The sequence below is a fragment of the Neoarius graeffei genome, chromosome 4 (assembly GCF_027579695.1).
Source record: "Neoarius graeffei isolate fNeoGra1 chromosome 4, fNeoGra1.pri, whole genome shotgun sequence".
NCBI classification, from domain to species: Eukaryota; Metazoa; Chordata; class Actinopteri; order Siluriformes; family Ariidae; genus Neoarius; species Neoarius graeffei.
The window spans coordinates 101285672-101306856 of NC_083572.1; the positions used below are offsets into that span (position 1 = coordinate 101285672).

General features: G+C 45.0%; 1 protein-coding gene across 1 annotated transcript in view; it reads left to right on the forward strand.

Moving 5' to 3' along the window:
* The first annotated feature begins 930 nt into the window (after positions 1-930).
* Positions 931-21185, forward strand: part of LOC132885417 (zinc finger protein 501-like) — a 35926-nt gene continuing 15671 nt past the window's right edge. The window contains exon 1 of the mRNA XM_060920077.1: positions 931-987. The gene's annotated coding sequence lies outside the window, so the exon portion shown is untranslated. The remainder of the gene's footprint in view (positions 988-21185) is intronic.

Consider the following 21185-nt stretch of genomic DNA (forward strand, 5'->3'; position numbering starts at 1 on the left):
TGCTCTACAGGGTCGCAGGCAAGCTGGAGCCTATCCCAGCTGACTACGGGCGAAAGGCAGGGTACACCCTGGACAAGTCGCCAGGTCATCACAGGGCTGACACATAGACACAGACAACCATTCACACTCACACCTATGGTCAATTTAGAGTCACCAGTTAACCTAACCTGCATGTCTTTGGACTGTGGGGGAAACTGGAGCAAACCCACACGGACACAGGGAGAACATGCAAACTCCGCACAGAAAGGCCCTCGCCGGCCACGGGGCTTGAACCCCGACCTTCTTGCTGTGAGGCGACAGCGCTAACCACTCTACCACCGTGCCACCTGCTATAAATATATCTCATCTCATTATCTCTAGCCGCTTTATCCTTCTACAGGGTCGCAGGCAAGCTGGAGCCTATCCCAGCTGACTACGGGCGAAAGGCGGGGTACACCCTGGACAAGTCGCCAGGTCATCACAGGGCTGACACATAGACACAGACAACCATTCACACTCACATTCACACCTACGGTCAATTTAGAGTCACCAGTTAACCTAACCTGCATGTCTTTGGACTGTGGGGGAAACCGGAGCACCCGGAGGAAACCCACACGGACACGGGGAGAACATGCAAACTCCACACAGAAAGGCCCTCGCCGGCCCCGGGGCTCGAACCCAGGACCTTCTTGCTGTGAGGCGACAGCGCTAACCACTACACCACCGTGCCGCCCCGCTATAAATATATGTAAGAGTAAATTTTAGAAAATAAGAGGAGGTAATGAAAGAAAAAAAAAGTCAGGAGATACTTTTCTTGGGGCACATTTGATCGGATACCACGGTTTAACTCAAGTCAAATACACGCGATGTGAGTGGTAAGATGGCGGCCAGATGGCTTCACTCCTCTCAGCAGCGGGGGATGGGCTCTGAGCTCTCCACATTTTATCTAGAGCTCAGTGCGTTAAACCCTAAAGGAGAAGAAGCACGATTATATTGTCGTACAGCCAGGTGAGACTTCTGACTTCAACATAAACACAGTAGCTATATATATATTTTTTACAGAATTATAAAGGTGTATTTAGAGCTTGTCAATTTAAAAAAAGGTTGTTATTAAATATACTGAGTTTTCTTGTCCAAGTGCCCTATTAGTATATGCACCCTGTGTAGTGCACTATTTAAACAATCGTGCTCCTTTTTGTATTGAGCCTTGGCGAACATGTTCAATAAACCGATGATTAACACTATTGCGAGTTTATTTCTTTTAAATTTCTAATGTATTTTAGTTTTGACTGATAGTTTCAGTGGCTCGATAGCAGTTATTACCATTGTTGCTAATCTAGCAGGATAGCATTGTCTTCATCTGCTGAGATATATTTTTATGAGGCAAAACAGAGTTAAGTTTGTTAGTTTAGTATATTTATATCACATATTTTTAGCTTGTTATGACCAGAGGATGGAATGATGTGATGAAACGAATGCTAAAATGTAGAAAAGCTGATGATACAGCAAACATAACGCTTCTCATTTAAATCAAAAAGTTCTGGTCTGGTCTCATCCATCCACAACACATTTTCTCTTTTTTTTTGTTTGTTTGTCCACATGTTCTTTTTGGAGAGCAGTGGCTTTCTTTTTGCACCTCTGCCATGCACACCATTGTTCAGTGGACTCATGAGCTTTAAAGGGGCCTCCTCTGTTTCTCACAATCCAGTTTGTTGTTTTTGATTTGAAAGCATGTGTCTGCTACTCTGTTATCTTTCCGTGAGCGATCCATTCAAAATCCATCTTGAGCTTTTTCTTCATCTACATGTAATACCTGGAAGTTTTTGAATAGCATATTTCCTTTCCTCGGTATGGTGGTGTAATGGTTAAAGTGCATCTCATCTCATTATCTCTAGCCGCTTTATCCTGTTCTATTGGGTTGCAGGCAAGCTGGAGCCTATCCCAGCTGACTACGGGCGAAAGGCGGGGTACACCCTGGACAAGTCGCCAGGTCATCACAGGGCCGACACATAGACACAGACAACCATTCACACCTACGGTCAATTTAGAGTAGCCAGTTAACCTAACCTGCATGTCTTTGGACTGTGGGGGAAACCGGAGCACCCGGAGGAAACCCACGGGGAGAACATGCAAACTCCGCACAGAAAGGCCCTCGCCGGCCATGGGGCTTGAACCCGGACCTTCTTGCTGTGAGGCGACAGCGCTAACCACTACACCACTGTGCCACCCGGTTAAAGTGCATCTCATCTCATCTCATCTCATTATCTCTAGCCGCCTTATCCTTCTACAGGGTCGCAGGCAAGCTGGAGCCTATCCCAGCTGACTACGGGCGAAAGGCGGGGTACACCCTGGACAAGTCGCCAGGTCATCACAGGGCTGACACATAGACACAGACAACCATTCACACTCACATTCACACCTACGGTCAATTTAGAGTCACCAGTTCACCTAACCTGCATGTCTTTGGACTGTGGGGGAAACCGGAGCACCCGGAGGAAACCCACGGGGAGAACATGCAAACTCCGCCCAGAAAGGCCCTCGCCGGCCATGGGGCTTGAACCCGGACCTTCTTGCTGTGAGGCGACAGCGCTAACCACTACACCACTGTGCCACCCGGTTAAAGTGCATATCATGGGTAAATTCAGGAGGAAGATCAATGTAATTCTCCTATTTTATATTAAACTTTGGTCAAATATCTGTAACATTCTGCATTCTCTGCAATTTTTTTACCTTGTGCAATACCAGAAAAATTCATTTGAAAATCAAGCCATTTGAGGTGAATTCGTCTGCCTCTGAAAGAAAGAACTTGGCATTTGGATTTCCCGGGAAACGCTGATTTTCAGGCGGCACGGTGGTATAGTGGTTAGCGCTGTCGCCTCACAGCAAGAAGGTCTGGGTTCGAGCCCCGTGGCCTGTGAGGGCCTTTCTATGCGGAGTTTGCATGTTGCCCGTGTGGGTTTGCTCCAGTTTCCCCCACAGTCCAAAGACATGCAGGTTAGGTTAACTGGTGACTCTAAAGCTGTGTTCACATATATACCGGTACGATAGTGGTATAACTGTATCGATACAAAGTATACCGGTACAGTTTAGTGCATCTGTCCACACTAGTGAGAAATGTTTGTGGTTTTCTTTCACGGTAGTTGAAGTGCGCGAAATGTTTCCGTGGTTACCGAGTAACCACGGACTCACAGCGGGAGCACTTCCCTCGTTCTGCGAACTGGCAGTGGGATCGGCCGTATCACTTGTATCTAGAGAGAATGCCGGTGATGTCGAGGGCCTGTCTTGTAAAACCCAATCCATTATATCATAATATGGAAACTTACTACGTCCAGCCCCAGACCTATTGTTGTGATTCTTTGCTTTGTGATAATTGCGTATCAACACTTTTATTTTTGATCGGCACTGCTCCGGAGTGCGACCGGCCGCATCTTCGCCCATGAAGCGGCGGAGATCACTTGACAGTTGTTTGTACACGTCGATATTTCGACGTGTACCCCTCAAATGTTCCTGGCATCGCTCGTCTCCCCAAAGCTCCAACAAACACATAACTTCATCTTTGCTCCATGTAGCTCCACGGTCGTTTTGAGCCATTTTGATGTTTTATTTACAGCTGGAAAGCACGTGCGTATTGTATAGATAGTTTTCACTGACGTCACGGCATTCCGGGGAACGCCTCCCAGCCGCCATCTTGGGGGGCAAACAAAACGGACCATCGCCACTATAGTCTATACTATACTTTCGGCTACGTTATCTCGGACGAATTTATGAAGTTATATAGTCAGTTTTCTAAAATAAAGATCATCTCATCTCATTATCTCTAGCTGCTTTATCCTGTTCTACAGGGTCGCAGGCAAGCTGGAGCCTATCCCAGCTGACTACGGGCGAAAGGCGGGGTACACCCTGGACAAGTCGCCAGGTCATCACAGGGCTGACGCATAGACACAGACAACCATTCACACTCACATTCACACCTACGGTCAATTTAGAGTCACCAGTTAACCTAACCTGCATGTCTTTGGACTGTGGGGGAAACCGGAGCACCCGGAGGAAACCCACGCGGACACGGGGAGAACATGCAAACTCCGCACAGAAAGGCCCTCGCCGGCTACGGGGCTCGAACCCGGACCTTCTTGCTGTGAGGCAACAGCGCTAACCACTACACCACCATGCTGCCAAAGCCTGAAACTGACTTCATCAAACTTTAAAGGCTGTCTGATATATACAACTTTATATATTCACAGCGCGCCTTTTGTCGGATGCCGCCTGAATCGCGCAGATCCGATTTTTTTTTTTAGGGGGGGGCGTTAGAGTGTCTGATTATAATTTCAAAGTAAATTCTATATTAAAATTACTAAATAAGCAAATCCGTTACAGTCCATGAAACAGGAAGTATAAGGATGAGGAAAAAAAACAGTTTAAATCGGAAAGCTGCACACGCATGCGCAGTCCTGCACACCGCTCGGGCTGCGCACATGTGCGCAGCTTTCCGATTTAAACTGTTTTTTTCTCATCCTTATACTTCCTGTTTCATGGACTGTAACGGATTTGCTTATTTAGTCATTTTAATACAGAATCTACTTTGAAATTATAATCAGACACTCCACCCCCCCCAAAAAAAAAAAATCGGATCTGCGCGATTCAGGCGGCATCCGCCAAAAGGCGCGCTGTTTGCATCCCAAACACAAATCAAATCATACAGAATAGACCTAAAATGTTTTTCAAAAATGACCCTTGCGTGAGTGAAGTGACAAGTTTCAAATAGAAACGTGACAAACGAGCGATATTAAGTGTACATTACAATGTAAACGTACACTCAGCGGTTCCAGTTAGGCATCCTTCAGAGATTGTTCACATGATGTTTTGGTTTCCAAAAACAAACTTAAACACAATTGATTGTTTATTTAAACAACTTACCACTTATAACATGATCGGAGCAGACTTTGCTGTGTTTGGAAGGCTGATAATCCTTGCGGTTGATTCTCGCAAGCCATAGATTTCTCCTTTGTATGCTGAGTTTGTTTGCTCGCCTTCGTGCTCCCGTACAGTGGGAATTTCATAAAAGCTCCGCTTGACTTCATCATTTGACCTATTACGACAGCCGTGAATACAACAGGTGTGCACCATTGCTAGCTTTAAATAGCCTGCTTGGGTTCTTTTGAAGACTTTGTACTCGCGCGTTACAATGTGTGCTCAGTCACCCGTACAGTAAGCTGGACCCCCAAGATGGCCGCCACTAGGGAATCCCCGACTCTGTGACGTCGTGAAAACTATCTATAGTATGAATAACCCGGAAGAAGTAGGAATGGTTCATTGCACATGCGTATTATATTTGTATCGATACAGAACCGCTTCATCTGTCCACACTACAGCGAAGCGCTACAGTAACGATACTGTACCGGTACGAAACCCATACATTTGTGGGTTTCGTACCGATACAGTTATACCGCTACAGTACCGGTATAGTTGCTAGTGTGGACAGGTGTTGCGGTATGAAAGTAGTATCGTATCGGTACAAAATCCCTAGTGTGGACAGGGTATAAATTGACCGTAGATGTGAGTGTGAATGGTTGTCTTTGTCAGCCCTGTGATGACTTGGCGACTTGTCCAGGGTGTACCCTGCCTTTTGGCCGTAGTCAGCTGGGATAGGCTCCAGCTTGCCTGCGACCCTGTAGAACAGGATAAAGCGGCTAGAGATAATGAGATGAGACATTGATTTTCATGACGTCATCTGCGGGATGCCTCCTTCTGAATCCTACGTCAGCGCTGGTTTGTTTATGAGAAAATGACCTGGTGGTTTTCTGCAAATTTCTTCAACGTTATCGCATAATTATTAAAATGGTTAACAGATGTATTGTAGGAGGGTGTAGCAACACCAATCTTGATGGGATTAGTACTCATCGTTTTCCAAAAGATGGGACAATGAGAGAGAAATGGGAGCGCTTGGTGTACACAGGCTGTACACTTAAACCGTGCAAAGCTCGCGCAGTCTGCTCGCACTTCCGCAGATAACATCTGCGGAATTCTCTTGGGATTTTTCCAGACACGTTTTATTTTATTTTTTTTCTGCTGTAGGCAGATGGCCTTGTGCAAAATTACCCTTCTGGATGGGTGTGTAAAGGGACATACTTTCATATACAAAACACCCAATATTGGTCCAGGATACGCCCTTTAACAGTGTCACCTCACAGCAAGAAGGTTCTGGGTTCGAACCGAGCAGCTGATGAGGGCCTTTCTGCATGGGTTTCCTCCGACAGTCCAAAGATATGCAGGTTAGGTTAATTGGTGGCTCTAAATTGACCGTGAGTGTGAATGGTTGTTTGTGTCTCTATGTGTGTGTCAGCCCTGCGATGAGCTGGCGACTTGTCCAGGGTGTACCTTGCCTCTCGCCCATGGTCGGCTGGGATAGGCTCCAGCTTGCCCCCCATGACCCCGCACGGGATAAGCAGTTACAGATAAAACAAACAAACATTTCCTTTCCTTCATGGCCACTTGTAAGACGGCTGGGTTTACAGTGGTTTAGCCCACAGCGTTTTGGCCCCATCATTGAATTGAACGAAGTTTGATCATAACTTTGCCTTCTAAGATCATAAATCCTTCCCACGCCGGAACCTGGTCTTCCAGGCAGTTTCCTGTCCCAGTACTAACCAGGCCCTTGAGGTGCATAGGACGGCTTCGATTTCCATTTCCATAGCCCTCAGCCTCTTGCCTTTACAGCTAGGGTTACAGTGGGGGGACTAGTCCTCTGGTAACCATGACAGTTTGACTTCTAAGATGAGCAAACCCAAAATATCAGAAGTAGGAGAAGTGAAACTTAGGTTTTTATGATTTGCAATGAAATATGAGTGGTTTTGAATCTGTTGTTTACATGCATGTCGATTTCATGTTGAAGTTAATGCTGTCAGCAGCAAAATCTTGACATGACACGCTTCAGTTTGTCTTCTCATCGTACTTTGGAGGAAGGATTATTGTTTTGGTTTCACATCTGATATGTGACCCGATTGAACATGAAGACAAGAGGAATTCAAAATTGCTCCAAATTATTACTGATAATTATTCACTTCAAATGGTACTAAAGATGAGAATTCGACATTGTGCCAAATTATTACCAGTGAACCATAATATCATTCTTAGAATGATCACATCTTTAGAATGTCCTTTGAAGCTGTTCTGTTCAGAGATCATATAAATATGAAAACTTTTGATTTGATTCAGCTAGCTAGTCAGAGTTTCTTCAGTAGCTTTAAGTGAGTTTACAAAAGTCAAATGAAAAATCCAGTCAAAAAGTTCAAGTACAAACTTTCCTTTAAAAAAAAAAGCTCTGTTCTCTTTAAATCTAGAATGATTAATCATAGATACTGTACATGTTGTTTGATAAACTTTAAACATGGAGCTAAACCACATGAAGATGGGGCTAATACACTGGGGGCTGAACCACCAGGGGTTTAAACCATCGGATACGTTTGGCTGAGGCCGGTTCTTTTTCTCATTCATTATAACAGAATCACCATCCAACAGTTGAGTGGATCAATCAGAAGAATTTAAAATATGACTACTTTGACAAAATGTCTTGAATTTCATGTGAAAATTTGTCTGGTTTAAGATTTTGCCAGATAGTTGTAGGTTGTTTTTAAAACTGTGGTGTATCCATGGATACGAAAATGGTGTCTCACTATGTGGTGCAGAAGCTTCTGGGGAGGGTGAGCCAGCCCTTTTAAAATTAGCCGATGTGAGACAGGCCTTTCATTGCTCAGAAGTTACCTTGGGTTTCTTTGTAGGGTCCATAGGCTACATCATGAAAATCCTGCAATTATCCCAATAGAGCCAACAATTCCCCACTCAACCTATTTCATATGAATTGACAGTAAGAAATAATATTAATTGAAGTGGACTTAAGAAATAACATTGATTTATGGCAACATTATTAACATCTGCATTCTTTGTAGGCTACTGGTTACTATTTGAGGAAAAAAGTAGCTTGTGTACGATATCATACTTGACATTTACTGTAGTGTGTTTGCCTAAGTGCCCACTAGATGGCACTATGAGAGCATAAATGTCAACCTGTAAAATTTTGTACTGATTGGGAGGAAAGAGAGAATTTGGTGTTCTCAGGCCATTGATAATATTAATTGGTTAAGATCCTTTCTAATTAATGCCAACGTTTTTGTTCAGGAAAGGGGTATATTTTTTAACATAATGGTGGTGTGAATTATATTTTGTGTTGTAACTGTTATAAAAGTCAAACTGAGATTGGTTTGGCTAAGAATACCAGGTTAAGCCAATCTGAGGCAGAGTAGGGTGGGCCATGCCTTCGTTTTAATTGAATACACAATACAGAACATGTAAGAACTCATGGAGCCTCCATTCTGTGCATCCAACCCCAATTCCAAAAAAATTGGCACACTGTGTAAAACACAAAAAGAGAATGTGATGATTTGTAAATCAAGGAAATAAAGGAATAAAATTTTGGATTCTTTCATTTGACATCATAAGGCACTAAGAAAATAAAAATAAAGCAAATTGAAGAGGTGTCACTGGGGAGGTTTTGGGCATTTGTGTGAATTGACATGGAATGACCCGGAAGCAAAACATTTAAAAAAAAAAGTTGGGGCACGGGCATGTTTACCACTGCGTTACGTCACCTGTACTTTTAACAACACTCTGTAAATGTTTGAGAAGTGAGGAGACCAATTGCTGTAGTTTTGAAAGTGAAATGTTGTCCCCTTCTTGCCTGATGTACAATTTCAGTTGTCATATTTTTGCGCTTCATAATGTACTAAAGGTTTTCAATGGGAGACAGGTCTGGACTGCAGGCAGGCCAGTTTAGCACCTGGACTCTTACTACGGAGCCATGCAGTTGTAATATGTGCAGATGCAGTTTGGCATTGTCTTGCTAAAATAAGCAAGGCCTTCCTTGAAAAAGATGCTGTCTGGATGGCATCATGTTGCTCCAAAACTTGTATAGGTGTTTCATTAAGGGAGATACGCAGAACCTTTATTTTTTAAAATAAATTTCTGAGTGGATAGTATCTCCACTCTTGACTCTTGTATGCTGCATAAATGGAAATAAAAAATATATATATTTTTGAGAGTTAAAATCGACCGCAAAGTTGGCATTCGAACTGCCCCGCTGAGCCAGCCAGCCCTGAGCGCGTGACGTCACAGCAGGAACCGGTTTTAAGGCCAAGGCCTTTGACAGCTATAGACCAAAGTCATATGAGTGATTCCACGCTTATGGGTAATATGGCGATATGCAGACATGGGTATATACAACGTGTTAACAATTAAATTTTACTCACAGTAGTGATGAATGATTTATTGCTAGTTATTAATTGTAACTTTGAGAGATAATTAAGATAAAATTAATGCTCAATCCATATTAAATCAAAAGTTATTAAATAATCATTTTGAAAAAATTGTCAGATTCGCAAGAGCTGTTGGGGACATTCTCAGATGCATTATTTCACATGGCTCTCACATGGCTCTAATGCCTACTATCATTGAGTTTTGGATTTATAAATTCAATAAGGGGACATACCTTTGAATTTTATATATTGTTATATATATTTAAGTGTATATATATCGATTTAGAAACATTTGAAAATACATTGAACAGACGTTTCCGTCCCGTCAAAAATACACACGAAATGGGTAGATAATTAATTTTACCATACAAAGTTTGGATAATGGATATTTTTGAAAAATGGTAGAAAACACTATTAGTTTTCTTATATAATGAACAGAGAACGTCTGCGTTATTTTTTTATCAATTGTAATCGCTTTCAATGCGAGTGTTCGTAAATCCGTCAAACATTACGTTCTGTTCAATTACCGATAAAAAAAAAAAAATTGCCTGGCTATTTAAGATATTGCTGTTTAGAGAGTATATATTTTTGTGCGGTCTTTTATTTGACGTCATCAAATCATGTGTACACAAGCAAGATGGCCGAAGCTAACAAGAGGTATGTTTCCCGTCAACGATATGTTTACCATCACGCTCCGTTACATTAACCAAGTCTGGACGTAACGTGTCTATCAATTCAAAGTATAGTCAACTCCTCGGCACCTGCTTAGTTTCAGTCTATTTCTAATCACTTATTTTAAATAACATGTAGGTTAAGTACGATAAGATATACCTCAAAAATAGTTAATCTCGGTTTTCACGATTTGACATGTAAACAGACGTGATGTTGCCGGCGCGCCCTGCCCGCGCTGGTTCTTTGGGGAGAGGGCAGAGGCGTCTGCCTGTAAAGTTTGGGGCGGCTGGGAGCTCCCCTGCCTGAGCCACGGGCGTCCAAAGTCGGGCTGGGGCCGCCGATGGGAAAACGAAACTGAAGCCGAGCACCGTGGCTCTCCGTCCCGAGGACATGTTCAATCTGAACAGACGTATAATTTGACAGCGACGATCGCACGTTAATGCGGGTATCTCTGTAGAAAAGTGTAGAAACAGAGCCTATGAGCCTATTTGATAAGCCTATGAGTTCCAAAATGATGTCTGTTACATTACTTCTGTTACGATTGTCCATCTCGCGTCTGTTACAAATTAATTACAATCTAGCTATATACCATGTTAATCTTATTGAAAGAATGTGTATGTTTATTCTACTACACATGTTTATTAATTATATTTCCTAAAACATCACCTTCCTATGTTTCAAAAAGCCAACCAGTCTTTTTACATTTTTGTATCAGACAATGTCATTCTATTGGTGTCAAACATTATTAAAAAAAGCTGATGTAGATTGCTACATTAAAAAAAACCCTCACTGTTATATTCTAATATATCATTACTTTATCTATACATAATAAAATACAGTTATAAAATAATTCTACATTGTTAAAATTGAGAATCTATATGTCCACAACACTTCTGTTACGTTCTGACTTTGGCATATAAATATGTTTGTATTACATCTCAGAAAATTAAAGTTATCTTTTAACATATCATTCATTAAAGATTACATGTTTTTAGGTGAATTTTTAAAAATAAGTTCATGTCCCCATTTCAGTACCCATAAGCATGGAATCACTCATATAAATAAAAATTTACAGTGAAAGTAAGAAATACCATTACCGACTTGCTCAACTAAGACTGATTTGACTTCATTGATTGTGGGTTGACTCTCATTAAAACAGGATAGGTGTTATAACTTATGCAACATACATGTACATGCATGCATTTTCACTGATAAAATGTAAAAGGCTAATTAAATAATCAGATGAACTGAGAGTCACATTTTGAAGCAAATTACATGTATTAATCTAAATGCAGGTAAACGTGTTTTTGTTGTTTTATATCCAAATGAGACTCAGAGCTTACCTGTCTGTGTTCTCACTTCTTGAAGGCCGATCTTGTGGCCGATTGTTTTGAAACAATCTGACTTTCAGTTGTTCGTTCAGCTTCTTCCACGTAAGGCGAGATGGCAGCGATATCCAATGAAGAAATCAGACGGCTGCTCCACTCATTCTCCATTTTCTCCATACTGAGTACTCCACCATTACTGCTTGGCTCAGGCAATTACTAAAACCCGGGACGGAGTGGGAACGTCACCGGTTTTAGCAACAACCGCGGGGAGGTCACTGCCCGAGCGATATGTCCTGTCCCGTTCCGTCCCGGGTTTTACCAACAACCCTCGGCTCACGCTCTGGGAGAACTGGTGCAACTGAACTTACTTTCCTCATCTCATCTCATCTCATTATCTCTAGCCGCTTTGTCCTGTTCTACAGGGTCACAGGCAAGCTGGAGCCTATCCCAGCTGACTATGGGTGAAAGGCGGGGCACACCCTGGACAAGTCGCTAGGTCATCACAGGGCTAACACATAGACACAGACAACCATTCACACTCACATTCACACCTATGGTCAATTTAGAGTCACCAGTTAACCTAACCTGCATGTCTTTGGACTGTGGGGGAAACCGGAGCACCCGGAGGAAACCCACGCGGACACTGGGAGAACATGCAAACTCTGCACAGAAAGGCCCTCGCCGGCCATGGGGCTCGAACCCGGACCTTCTTGCTGTGAGGCGACAGTGCTAACCACTACACCACCGTGCCACCAACTTACTTTCCTTTTAAAAATAAATAAAATAAATGCCTTCCTTTTTCTTGTAGTTTTCTTTAATTGTTGGTACTGCATCCTCTTTCAATACGGGCTTATAGCCAACTCTCTTCAACAGATCAGAGGTCTCGTACGAGTCTTCAGTAAAATACAGAGCAAAGGATAGACTACTTCGTAGCTGCCCAGTGTGCCCGTGAACTTCTCGCAAAATGCGTCCAAATCTTTGCAGTTTGAACATTCTTGGGCCATGAATGCAACATAAATCCAGCTTCTGTCGTGTTGCTGCACCGGCCAGCAACACATCTACGTGGCATGGCAATAAATTAGCTCAAAATGGAAGCTTGAAGTTGCAGTCAGCTCTGTGTTTTACTATAGCGGAAATGGCGATGAGATCGATAGGCTTCCTGCTGTGATGTTACAGATGTCAACCTCATTCACTCAGACCACTACCTATATGAATCACTTTAATTGTAAAAATAACTGTATTAGATTTATTGTTCATGCTTTAAAACTATTCCTGTGCCATTCTTGAGGTCTCAAGGCATTTATAAACGAAAGTGAGGCCATGGCTCTGCATATATGCTTTAAGGTCCGGTGCCTGGCGCATAATTCAGCTATGATCAGCCTGGTGCCGGTTACTTTTCAAAGTTCCTCAACCAACAATGCTAGTTGATTTCCTATTTTCAAAGACCTTTTCTGTCCTTTGGTTATCAGTCGTTATTTTTGCGTTCTTTTACACTTTTTACTGTGTGTGGGTACTTGTGGCGGTTTTATGGCCTTGACCTTCAGTCAAATCAGCTACACTGTATGAAAGCTTGACGCTGATTGAAGCATGCACGCAGGACACAGCACCAGCTTTTGGCAGACAAAGGACAGAAAATAAAGTGACTTACTTGGCTGGGGTTTAAATATATGCTCCAGTGCACAGCCAGTCAGTATATTAGTGATTACCGGAACAAACTGATGTGTTATGAGAACCCTGGAGCGATGCAGCTGTGTGCCATCCTGAACTAACTGTGCTAACGTTACACAGAGCAGTGAAGACAAACACCCACTTTGTGCCCAATAAACAGATTAGATTATAGTATTATCACACAGTGTGGTTTTCACTCAACAGTGCACTTTAAAATGTACTTCGGAATATTGTTTACTACAAGTAGCAGGAGCCTGTGGCAATGGTGGTCATGAAATTTATAGTACTGTTTATTATCTTGTTTATTGGTTTGTCTTGCCGTTCTAAATTATATATAGAATGTGAAATTTTTAATACTTAATTATGGATTGAATGTCATCTTGGCAGCAGCATGGTGGTGTAGTGGTTAGCACTGTTGCCTCACAGCAAGGTTCTGGGTTTGAGCCCAGTGGCCGACAGGGGCCTTTCTGTGTGAAGTTTGACCGTAGGTGTGAATGGTTGTTTGTCTCTATGTCTCAGCCCTGCAATGATTTGGCGACTTGTCCAGGGTGTACCCTGCCTTTTGCCCATAGTCAGCTGGGATAAGCTCCAGCTTGCCTGCGACCCTGCACAGGATAAGTGGTTATGGATAATGGATGGATGTCATCTTGGCTCCAGAAGTACCAAAGAAAAGGTGACAGGACCAGCCGACCTTCTCCAGATTCTTTCCAAGTTTGGCAAGAAAGGTGCCCAAATGAGGAGAGATGGGTAAACAAATAACTATTCTTATGAAAGAGTAATGACTGTAGATCTTGAACATGATGAATTTCTAGTTGGCCTTCCAATGCAAAATGCTAACTTTGGTGAAGTTGTTGAGTCTTTCCACAAGTGTCTTATGCCGTGATGGTCTGTGTGTGTGAGATGGTGAATTTAAAAACTAGGGCCAATGGCCTCATTTGAAATGACATCGGTGGTAGCACACAAGACATTTGGATAAGATTATCTTATCTAATAGGCCGTGGTTAATTTAAAAATGAACAACCGTGAAGACACATTTCTTTTCATTTTAGACTGTCAGGAGACAGTGATGGTGCCGGATGATAATTTTCACTACAGTTCTGTTGGCAGTGTTGCTAGGTTAAGGTAAATGAAAATGAACATATACACTCAAGCACAGACTTGAGCACACAGTGAAATTCCTCCTCTGCATTTAACCCATCTGAAGCAGTGAACACACACGTGAACACATACGTGCACACACAAGTGAGCAATGAGCACACACTATGCTATGCTACAGTGCTTGGGGAGCAGTTAGGGATTGGGTGCTGTAACACTGAGCGGATGGGTGGAGCACAGAAGTGCGGCAGGCCAGAACTGAGTTTTCAAAAACTCTTTATTAGCAGCTTTTTAGCATTCACACTCTCCCAGTTCTCTCTCTCTCACACACACACACACACACACACATCATCCGTCTGGCTGGGGAGAGAGCTCCCTTCCTCGGCTCTCTCTCTCCTTATATAGGGTGCGGTCACTGGGGAAGACACACAAACAGATTAACAGACATCAGGTGCAGTGATTTCTGCCACTTACCTTCCCTGACTCCGCCCTCCAGTCACAGACCGATGCTTGACCATGCCCCCGCTGCCACATACCCCCACCGCTGGGCAGCTGTCCGTCCTGCAGCCGACTCCCCCCGATGGGAGAGGAAGTCCACCACGACCATCTGCGCCCCCGGCCTGTGGACCACCTTATTAAAGGGCTGGAGTGCCAGATACCAACGGGTGATCCGTGCGTTGGCATCCTTCATGCGGTGGAGCCACTGGAGGGGCACGTGGTCCGAACAGAGGGTGAAAGGGTGCCCCAGGAGGTAGTAGTGGAGGGCGAGGACCGCCCACTTGATGGCTAGGCACTCCTTCTCTATGGTGCTGTAGCGCCCCTCACGCACCGACAGCTTTCTGCTAATGTACAGCACGGGGCGATCCTCCCCCTCCACCTCCTGGGACAAAACAACCCTCTGTCCGACACGTCCATCTGCAACATAAAGGGGAGAAAAAAGTCAGGGGAGTGTAACAGTGGCCCCCCCCACACAGTGCAGCCTTCATCTCAGAGAAAGCCCACTGGCATTGCTCCGTCCACTGGACCGGATCTGGTGCCCCCTTTTTAGTGAGATCAGTCAGCGGGCTGGTGACGTCCGAATAATTGGGTATAAACCTACGATAGTAGCCAGCCAGCCCCAGGAACTGTCTCACCCCCTTTTTGGTCTTGGGCCTCGGGCAGGCCACAATCGCTGCTGTCTTATTAATTTGGGGAAGCACCTGCCCATTGCCCAAGTGGAAGCCCGGATACCGTACTTCCACCCGCCCAATTGTACACTTCTTCGGGTTGGTTGTGAGACCCACTTGTGTCAGCGACCTAAGGACGGCCCTCAGGTGTTGCAGATGCCGTGGCCAGTCATTACTATAGATTATAATCTCGTCTAAGTATGCGGCTGCATAGGTGGCGTGGGGGCGGAGGACGCTGTCCATAAGCTGCTGGAACGTAGCGGGCGCCCCAAACAGCCCAAAAGGAAGTGTGACAAATTGGTGTAAGCCAGGGGTCTTCAATCCTATCCACAAAGGGCCAGTGTGGCTGCAGGCTTTCATTCCAACCAAGCAGGAGCTACATCTGATTTCACTTGTTTAATCATTTCACCCTCGTCTCCAGTCAACAATCAAGTGAGCCTCCAATTTGGCTGTAATGAAAGCCTGCAGCTACACCGGCCCTTTGCGGATAGGATTGAAGACTCCTGGTGTAAGCCAAACGCTGTGGAAAAGGCCATTTTTTTTCTCAGGATAGTGGAGTCAAGGGGATCTGCCAATAACCCTTTGTTAAATCCAGTGTTGAAAAAAAGCGAGCCGTGCCTAGTTGATCCAGCAACTCGTCAATACGAGGCATTGGGTACGCATCGAATTCAGACACCACGTTGACTTTTCTATAGTCCACACAGAACCGGACCGACCCGTTGGCCTTGGGAACCAAGACCACCGGGCTGCTGCAGTCACTGTGGGACTCCTCGACGATGCCCATTTTGAGCATGGCCTCAAGTTCTTCCCGAGCTATCTTTTTCTTGTGTTCGGGTAGCCTGTAAGGGCGGCTGCGCACTACCACCCCCGGGGGCGTCTCGATGTGGTGTTCTATGAGGCGGGTGCGGCCGGGCAGGGGCAAGAACACGTCCGAAAATTTGGTCTGCAACTGGGTAACCTCCGTGAGTTGGGTCGGGGAGAGGTGGTCTCCACAGGGGACCAGAGAGGTAAGCAATGTCAATGTTCCTTTTTGAACCTTCAGTTATGCCTTCTCCGGAACCAACAACACCAATGCCACGGGGACCTCCTCGTTCCAGAGTTTTAGCAGATTGAGGTGGTAAATCTGTAGCGCCCCACCCCTGTCCGTTCACCTCACCTCATAGTCAACGTCCCTGACTCGCTGTGTGACCTCAAAGGGTCCTTGCCACTTGGCGACCAACTTGGAGCTCGATGTGGGCAACAGTATGAGTACTTTATCTCCCGGTGCGAACTCCCTAAGGCGCGTACCCCTTTCGTACAGGCGGGTTTGCCGTTCTTGGGCCTGCCGAAAATTCTCCTGGGTTTGGTGTGTGAGTGTGTGGAGTTTTGCGTGCAGGTCAATAACGTATTGAATTTCATTTTTGCTTCGGGAAGGTCCCTCCTCCCAGTTTTCCCACAGTACATCTAGGATGCCGCGCGGCTTACGCCCATATAATAATTCCAACAAAGAGAACCCCGTGGAGGCTTGTGGGACCTCTCGCACTGCGAATAACAGTGGTTCGAGCCATTTATCCCAATTACGTGCATCCTCACGTACAAACTTTTTAATTATGTTCTTGAGTGTGCGATTGAACCGTTCGACTAAACCGTCTGTTTGTGGGTGATAAACGCTGGTGCGGATCGGCTTCATTCCCAGTAACCCATACAGTTTGCACAATGTGCGTGACATAAACGAGGTGCCTTGATCAGTCAGAATCTCTTTGGGGATTCCGACTTGGGAGATGATGTGGAAGAGCGCTTCCACACTACTGTGTGCTGAGATATTGCGAAGAGGCACTGCTTCCGGGTATCGCGTTGCATAGTCCACCAAAGCTAAAATAAAGTGATAACCCCCATGTTGACCGATCTAATGGCCCGACGAGATCCATCCCAATTCTTTTGAATGAGGTCTCGATTAATGGTAGAGGGCGCAAAGGCGCTTTTGGAATGGCCGCTGGATTTACTAACTGGCATTCGCAGCACGCCGTACACCATCTACGGACATCGCCGTGAATCCCTGGCCAATAGAACCGGGCCATTATTCGGGCTAGTGTCTTATCCTGCCCCAAGTGTCCAGCCATGGGATTAAAGTGAGCCGCCTGGAATACCAATTCCCGGTGGCTCTTTGGAATCAAAAGTTGTGAGATCATTTCCTTAGTCTGAGTGTCCTGTGTCGCTCGGTATAATCTATCCCTCATAATGGAGAAATCGGGGAAGGACGGGGTGGCATTTGGCTGGAGCGTTTGACCATCGATTACTCTCACTTGGTCAAATGCATGCCGCAGAGTCTCGTCTCGCGACTGTTCTAATGGGAGATCCGCTAGGGAATCCCCGAGAGAAGGAGGAGGAGCCTGCAGCTCCTCACTCTGACGCAGTGATGACGTAGACGGCTCTGTGACAGCTGCTCCCGCCAATGCCACACCGGGACCTCCCCCTGCTGAACTACGGCAGGACCCACTCTTCACTAAATGAGTCATTAATCCCCAAAATCCCGGCCAATCAGTCCCCAAAATTATCGAGTGGGTAAGGCGAGGATTAACCGCTGCCTTTACACTAAATTTCTCCCCTCGAAATAGAATGTGGACCGACACTAAAGGGTAGTTGTGAACATCCCCGTGCACACACAACACCTTCACCAATTGTGCTCTCCCCGTGTGCACACAACACCTTCACCAATTGTGCTCTCCCCAATGCCTCGTCTTGCACCAGGCTTTGGTGGATTGAGGTCTGATTACAGTCGGAGTCCACCAAAGCCTGATACGTATCCCCTTGGACACTCACCGGTACACGATACGCTCCGGCCTGATTGAGGGCGGTTCCTGGCGCGTCGGGGATCTGGACCACTGCGCCCACCTCCATTACCGAGCACTGATGCTGGAGGTGCCCCAGCTCCCCGCGGCGCCAGCAAACCGGCCCTGGCTCTCTCTCTCCACCGGCGCTCTGGGGCTCACTCACCTGGGGGGGGGAGACAGACACGGAAACAGGAAACGGGAGGGCACCGTGGGTGCGGCGAGCCGGCTGGGGTGGAGCCGGCCTCTGCCTCCGTGGTGGGGGAACGGGGCGAGGACGAGACACAGGGAGGGAGGGGGGGGGGAGGGAGGGAGGGAGAGAGGAGAACTGTGATACTGCTGTGGGAACAGCCGCCAAATGATCCTTTGCCAACTCGATGGCCTGATCCAGCAATGCCGGGCGATGGCACTGGACCCACTCCGCGGTCCCTTCGGGAAGTTGTGCGATTAACTGCTCCAGTGCCACCAGATCGACGATTCCCTCAGCGTCGCGGTTGTCAGCCCTCAGCCACTGCCAGCAGGCGTCCTGGAATTGCTGGCCAAACGCGAACGGCCGGCCGACCTCCTGTAGGTGTAGAGTGCTGAAGCGCTGACATTGTTGTTGTTGGCGTGGATCAGGTTCACGAAGGGGGAGGACTCCATGGGCCTGTTCTCCTCTGTGCTCCGTCCTGGGTTTCCTGGGTTTCAGCACCACTGTAACACTTTGAGTGGGTGGGTGGAGCACAGAAATGCGGCAGGCCAGAACTGAGTTTTCAAAAACTCTTTATTTGCAGCTTTTCAGCATTCACATTCTCCCAGTTCTCTCACACACACACATATCATCCATCTGGCTGGGGAGAGAGCTCCCTTCCTCGGTGCGCTCTCTCTCTCCTTATATAGGGCGTGGTCACTGGGGAAGACACACAAACACAGATTAACAGACATCAGGTGCAGTGATTCTGCCACTTACCTTCCCTGACTCCGCCCTCCGGTCACAGACCGATGCTTGACCACGCCCCCGCTGCCACAGGTGCCTTGCTCAAGGGTACTTCAGCCCAACCACAGGCCATGGCTGCCCCATGTTAACTTGCCCCATGTTAACCTAACCCATGCAGACACGGGGAGAACACGCAAATGCCACACAGAAAGGCCCCCGTTGGCTGCTGGGCTCGAACCCAGAACCTTCTTGCTTTGAGGCAACAGTGCTGCCCACCATCACTGTGCTGCCCAGATACCTGTAGTTCACAACTGGATACCAAATCTGCTGGTCATGGGAATGGGCATCTATTTGTGTCTCCTTGTTAAGTGCTTTTTAAAAACTTTCTTTATTTTTTGCTAATCAGTAGTTAGGTGTTTTTGATTGTATTTATTTTTATTATTTAAAAAAAAAAAAAGAATAGTCAGTCAGTAGTCATGGTGAATAGATAACAGCTGCAGTAGCTGCTGTATGTATTCTGTTCTTTGACCAGAGCCTTCCCCTTCCTTCCCTGCTTTAATCATGCTACTTCTAGTTTTCAGGTTTGATCTGGAACAAATGTCTATGCTTTAGTGTTGTGGTATTATATTTATTATTAATAAATATGAATAATTAAGCGTTTTTCTCTCTGCAGGTTAGTTTAATAGTAATAAATTATTTCAACAACACAGGTGTAGTTAATAATTCATGTTTTATTGGCCGACATTCCAACTGCATGTGTAGGCTATTAATTACACGAGCATGTTCTTATTTTGGATTGTTATGCCATACACTCAGTTTTGTACACAAACTGATAAACACCCATAAATTAGCAATAAAAATGTTCATTATCAGCAGTGAAAATGGGGCCTTGAATGCACCAGATTGCACCAGAGAGCAACACATGAATTGACTCACAGATGAATGGATATAAATAAAGTTTCTATTCATCTTCATCTATCAACCCTTGAGTTCTGCTCCATCAATTGGACTCCATCAATCATTAATTTGTTTGAGAAATTGAAAACCAGAAAATTAAAATTATATATATTCGTTTTTAAATTATTAATTTTGAATATATATCCTCCACTGATTAATTGTTGTCTAATTCTTCAGTGTGGCTCCTGTATGGTATTTAATGGCCAAAAAAAAATTTCAAATAATCCATAATTATATCTAAATTTTAGAGCCCTATGTTTCAAATCCCTAAACTCCCATTACTAATTAGTTAATTAATACAGCTGGTAACCTAATTAGCAGCCATTTGACAGCTTGGTATTTCATAGATAACTTTCCCCACTCCTACCTCACTCCCTGTCAATCCACATGCATGCAGGCGCACATTCCCTACCAGCACACACTCAGCTATATAATGAACACCATCAACAACAATTCAAAGATTTGGAAATGACCACATGATCCCGCCAACAGAAATGTCAACAAATCCACGTGTATGACACTATTAAAACCAATCATAAACGACCGTTTACTTTTCAGCTCAAATACACGAAGCAGTATTGGCCAGTTTCGCAAGTGGAATATTGCGCATGCGCACGTCGCTCTTTCCGAATAGAAACATCCAGCGATTTCATCAAAACAATATGTCAAGTGAGATGCTTCAGAAATCATGTGAATAAACTGATAAATTTGATATGTAACCCGAATATCTGCGTATTTTGGCACTTGTCCGATCGGAGAAAGAAAGAAAGCGTGTAGAGCTCGCTGGCAACACCGATGTGGCACGAAATTTTTAACATGGCGGCCGCCGATTCGCACATTGACGGATCGTTTTTTCATTTTTAAAAAGTGTACGCCTGGTCATTAACCCCCTCCCCCCCGCGTACAGTTTGTACGCTTGTGATAAATGATGAAAATTATGGATGACCCCTTATTTTCCACCATAATTTGCAAATAAATTCTTGAAAAATCAGACAATGTGATTTTCTGGATTTTTTTTTCTCATTTTGTCTCTCATAGTTGAGGTATACCTATGATGAAAATTACAGGCCTCTCTCATCTTTTTAAGTGGGAGAACTTGCACAATTGGTGACTGACTAAATACTTTTTTGCCCCACTGTAAGGAGTACGCCGACAAGCACAGAAGCAGCAAACCAGAATTTTCTCTAGGTGACCTGGTATGGGTTTCCACGAGAGATCTCAAGGAACCTAATACATGCAGGAAGCTACAGGCATGCAACATCAGACCTCACAAGGTACTCTGGCATATAAAT